The sequence below is a fragment of the Martes martes genome (genome assembly GCF_963455335.1).
Source record: "Martes martes genome assembly, chromosome: 1".
Taxonomy (NCBI): Eukaryota; Metazoa; Chordata; class Mammalia; order Carnivora; family Mustelidae; genus Martes; species Martes martes.
In genome coordinates, this window is record NC_137888.1 from 205812786 (window position 1) to 205818669 (window position 5884).

A 5884-nucleotide genomic window follows, 5' to 3' on the forward strand; every position below is an offset into this window, starting at 1 on the left:
AAAGAAAGTGGAGAGAATTTGCTGAGGATGGAGACTAGGACAAAGCCCTGTACTAGATTAAGGGTGTATTTTGATATATTAGAAGAAGTTGTACCACAAATTTTTTTAGAAGAAAAAATCATATGTGTATACTAAAAATAAAGTTAGATACAATGAAGGAGAAAATATGACTATAATAATGAATATTCAAAAAAGATTTTTTTAAATGAAAGGTATTGTTAAGATAAATTAGCTAAACACTTTAAAAGAGGAATGGGGAAAAGTTAAAAAATTTAATAGAAGAAAAAAATAAAATAAAAAAATAATTAACTTTGTAAGACTAAAGAATCATGGGGAGAAAGCCATGCATTCCACGCTTTGCTTTCCCTGCCTCTGGAATTATGCTATTCTCCTTGGTAATTGAACTTGGTCTTGGCTGGACTTCTTATTGATCTTTTGAGGGAGGGCCCTGTTGTAGTGATTCTCAAGTATCTTTGCCTGAGGTGGAATTGCACTGCCCTTACCAGGGTCCCAGCTAAGTAATCTGCTCGGGTTTGCTTTTGGGAGCTTTTGTTCCCTGAACATTTTCTGTAGACTTCTGGAGGATGGGAATGAAAATGGCGGCCGCCCAATCTCCAGCCTGGAGGAGCCGAGAGCTCGGGCCCCACTCCTCAGTGTGCCCTCAGAGAAAAGCGCTCAATCACTCCCATCTCCCTGGCCTCTGGCCGCCCTCTGAGCTCACCCAGCCTGTGACTAAGCTATTTTATCTCTGGCACACAGCCCCACCTGGAGTCTCTGAATCCCGCAGATCCCTGAGCTCTTCCAGGGGGTCTCCCTGGATCCTGTGGGGTCTCAGCTCCCAGAGCAATGGCCTGTGCCACGGATCACAATTTAAGGTAACCCCAAGTTGAGAGCTCACTCCTCAGCTCTGTCTCTGTAGCTGGCTTCCCTGCTCTAATACCTGTGAGCTCTGTGACACTCAGAGACCCCCGATCCTTCTGTGACCCCACTGGACCTGAGACCACGCTGTCCCTGCGTGGGCTTCACCCCGGTTTAGCCTGTGGAGTGATGTCCCTCAGTGGAGCAGACTTTTAAAAGTTCTGATTTTGTGCTCCATTGCTCCACCGCTTGCTGGGAGCGGGCCCCTCCCCCCATGGTCTATCTTCCCATCTCTTTGGGTTCACTTCTCCGCCAGTCCTACCTTTCAGAAAGTGGTCAATTTTCTGTTTCTAGAATTGCTGCTCTTCTTTTCTTTGATCTCCTGTTGGATTTGTAGGTGTTTGGAATGGTTTGATAAGATATCTAGCTGATCTCCTGCTACCTGATGTAGTCTCAGCCTGCTACTTCTCCGCCATCTTGACTCCTCCCCATATGACTTTCTGATAGCAGGCTTTTGGAGGTTCCCTCCTCCTGCAGTTTATCTTCCCCTGTATTGCCTTGGATTCACTTTTCCACACCTCCTACCTTGCAGAAAGTGGTCAATTTTCTATTTGTAGAGCTGTAGCTATTATTTTCTTAGATATCTGGTTCAGTTTGCAGGTGTTCATAATGATTTGATAGCTATCTAGCTGAATTTCTGGGACCAGACAAAACTAAAGTCTCCCACTCCCCCACCATTGTGGATTCCTATCTTTTCAGAGTCTCTGACCAGGTTATTCCCTCTGATGGGAACACACTTCCCTGGATAACCCTGTGTCTCCTGCTGTCTCCTCTTGAGGCCTCTGTATAAATGTGTGCTGGCCTATCCAAGCAACCAGTAAAAAAAACCAGCACCTCCATACACTTTTTCCTTTTTACTAGATTTTTCTTCATACCACCTGTCACCTTCTGATATTCTATCTAATCTTTTATTTGCTTATCTTCTCCATCACTGCACTATGCAGTCTTTTGTTTCTTGACACCTATACTATTTCCCTGGAGGTTAGTCATTATGAAAGTTTATTCCCCAAATGTGTGACAGAATTTCTCCTTGAAAGTGTAGAATATATGAGTACTTGGGGAAAAGGCCAAGTGTGGAATGTACATTCCTATTCAGAGCTGGAATGTGGGGTCCTGAGAGGGGACAATTTCCATATAAAATCTATGGATATTCACTTTCTGAATGTAAAATGAAAATTTTAGGATTTCAATGATGTTTATAATGTTCCTCATTGAGAAAATTAGTCATGTTATTTTTTATTCCCTGGTAGACATCTCCACCACATAGAACCAGGACATGTTACACGAATTTCATCTTCTGGGATTATCAGAGCAAACAGAACTGCAAACCCTCATGTTTGGGCTTTTCTTCTCCATGTACATGATCCCTGTGTTTAGGAATCTGTTCATCATCCTGGTTGTTAGTTCTGACTCCCATCCCTCCACACCCCGTTTACTGCTTCCTCTCCATCCTGTCCTTTGCAGACATATGTTCCACCTACACCACCACCCCCAAGATGCTGTGGAACATCCAGACTCAGAGAAATTCATAACCTATGCAGGCTGCTTCACACAGATATACTTTTCACACTCTTTGCTGTACTGGATGACTTTCTTCTGACCATGATGGCCTATGACTGGTTTGTGGCCATCTCCCATCCCATGAATTACACAGTCATGAATCCCCAGCTCTGTGGACTACTGTTTCTTCTGTCCTAGGTCACATGTATCCTGAATTCCTTCTTACTAAGTTTAATGATGTTGTGGCTTTCCCTCTGCCTGCCTCTATATCTACTTGTGATCTCTCTCTCTGTAAAATAAATAAATAAAATATTTAAGAAACTATAAATTCTGATTGTGGTACATTTTTGCATTGAGGTAAAAAAAGAATTCATTACTAAAATTAATGTTTGCACATTCTACCTTAAGCCTTTGTGTCTAAATATATATTCTTTTAATTTCATGCTAATTCAAACATTGTCTTTTGATTTCTAACCTCTCCAAATTTCTTTCAGATTTCCTTTCAATATAAGAGATGTGATTATTGTGTCTGTTTTGTACATACATATGTAAGAGTGTATTTGTAGGATGTAATGTACAAATGCACATATACATATATGTGCATATGCTTCTTACCCATGAAAGACTTATTGGACTCACCAAATACTTCCAAGCACTGTATTTATTCCCCAGCAACCCCCACCTGAATTAGATATAAAGAAACAGAGTTTTCAGGTTGATTAATTTTTTTTACAATATATAATAAATCTTTAAAGCTTTGTGCATTTTCTTGAATTATATATAAATGGAGTCATGATGGTATGTATTCTTAATTGTTTTATGATTACTTGAATTCAGAAAATTTTACATTTTAAATCTGCTTAGTTTCTTCTATGTCATTGTAATTCAATGAATTGTTTAAAAGAAAAATATTGTTATAAGTAATCAATGAATTCAGCAGGATATACAAATATAGAAAAATTGGTTGCAACTCTATACACTAATAAGAAACTCTCAGAAAGAGAAATTAAGAAAAAATCCCATTTACACCTGCATCAACAAGAATAAAATACCTAAGAATGAATTTAACAAGGAGGTGAAACATCTGTACACTGGAAGCTATAAGACATTGCTGAATGAAATTGAAGACACAAGGAAATAGAAAGATATTCCATGATCATTGATTGGAAGAATTAGTAATGTTAAAATATCCACACTAGCCAAAGCAATCTGTGGATTGTAATCCCTGTCAAAATTTCGGTGGCATATTTTACAGAAATAGAACAAAAATTCCTTAAATTTTTATGGAATCACAAATACCCCAATAGCCAAAGCAGTCTTGAGAAAAAGAGCAAAATTGGACCATCATCCTCCTTGAATTCAAACTGTATTACAAAGCTATGGTAACCAAAACAGCATGCTATTGGCATGAAAAAACCCACAGGTCAATGGAATGGAAAAGAGAGTACAGAAATAAACCCATAGATTAGTGGTTAAGTATTTTACAGCAAAGGACACAAGAATATATAAAAAAGAAGGAACTGTCTATTAAATAAATGGTGTTGGGTAAACTGGACAGCCACCTGCAAAAAAATGTAACTGGACCACTATCTTACACCACAGGCAAAATTAACTCAAAATGGATTAGAGACTTTAATGTAAGATATGAAGCCATAAAAATCCTAGAAGAAAACATCTGGCCTTGGCAATGATTTTTAAGATTTGACACCAAAGCAAGGGAACAAAAGCAAAACTAAACAAGGTCTACCTCAAAGTAAGTACTTCTGCACAGAAAAGGAAATCATCAACAAAGTGAAAAAGTAACCTTCTGATGGCAGGGAATATTACAAATAATGTATCTAAGGGTTAAATATCCCCAATATATAAAGAACTCTTACAACTCAACAGTAGTAACCAATAATCTGATTAACCAATGGACAGAGGATCTGAATAGACATTTTTCCAATGAAGACATATAGTTGGCCAACAGGTCCATGAAAAGATACTCAACATCGGTATTCACCAGAGAAAAGCAAATATAAAATACATACACATATATGTATATATACATATATATAATGGAATATTATTTAGTCATGCAAATGAGTGGAATCTTGGCATTTGTGACAGCATGGATTGATCCTGAGGGCATTATGTTCAGTGAAATAAATCAGGCAGAAGAAGATAAATACTATGATCTCACCTACATGTGGAATCTTAAAAACAAGACAAAACCAAGCCAAGCTTGTGGATATGCAGAACAGATTGGTAGTAGCCTGAGCTAGGAGGTGAGGAGTGGGTGAAATGCATGATGATGTCAAAAAGTAAAAATTTCCTGTTATAAAATGAGTAAGTCATGGGCATATTATGTCTAGAATGGTGACTTTAGCTAAAAAAAAAACAACAACAACTGTATTGTACATTTGAAAGAAGCTAGGAGAGGTGATCTTGATGATTGTCATTCTGAAGGAAAGTTTGTAACTGTATATTGTAATGGATGTTAACTGAACTTATTCTGATCACTTTGCAATATACACAAATATTGAATCATTGCATTGTACACATGTAATTAATGTAACATGATGTCAATTATATGTTAACATTAAACAACAACAATAATAATGACAAGGAATGGTTCATCTGTAACATTGGCTCAGGCTGCCTTACAAGTATGGTGGCCACAGGTGAGTGTTGCAGGCATCACTATCCATTGGCTGAACCTTAAAGGAGATGATGATAAGTCAAGCAGAGAGAGTCAAGTGTCATGGTTTCACTTACTTGTGGAGCATAAGGAACAACACTGAGGACATGGGGAGATGGAGAGAAGTGAGTTGGGGGAAATTGGAGTGGCAGATGAACCACGAGAGGCTGTGGACTCTGAGAAACAAACTGAGGGGTTTGGAGGGGAGGGGTGTAGGGGTTGGGTGAGCCTGGTGGTGGGTATTATGGACGGCAGGTATTGCATGGAGCACTGGGTGTGGTGCATAAACAATGAATGCTGGAATACTGAAAAGAAATAAAATAAAATAAAATGGAAAAAAAGGTCTACATCATTCAGAAGAGCAGTTAAGGAGTAAAAAGGAATGATAACAGACCCAATGTGAAAACTGATTTTGTATTTTCCTCTATGATGAAATTATATAAATTGCCTTAGCTACCAAGTGTTAGTTTTATCCATATAAGTAATATAACTCGTGATTATTCCTTCAGGAAATCTAGGGAAATTTTACTTGGCATGATATATGTCGTTTGAAAAGAAAAAATTTTTCAGATATCAAAGTGGTCTTGTAAAAGAAACAGTTTTCAAATATTTCCAATCCAAGCTTTGGAAGAACTGTGGTAACATATGAAAATGTACCTAGGGGAAAATTGTTTTTCAGACAGAGCAGAAAGCTTACTAAATGGAGTATTCTGAAATTGTATAGAGAAGTTGAATTGTAAGAAATAGAAGTTCCTGGAAAAAGGAGCAGACTCTATATCACAATGA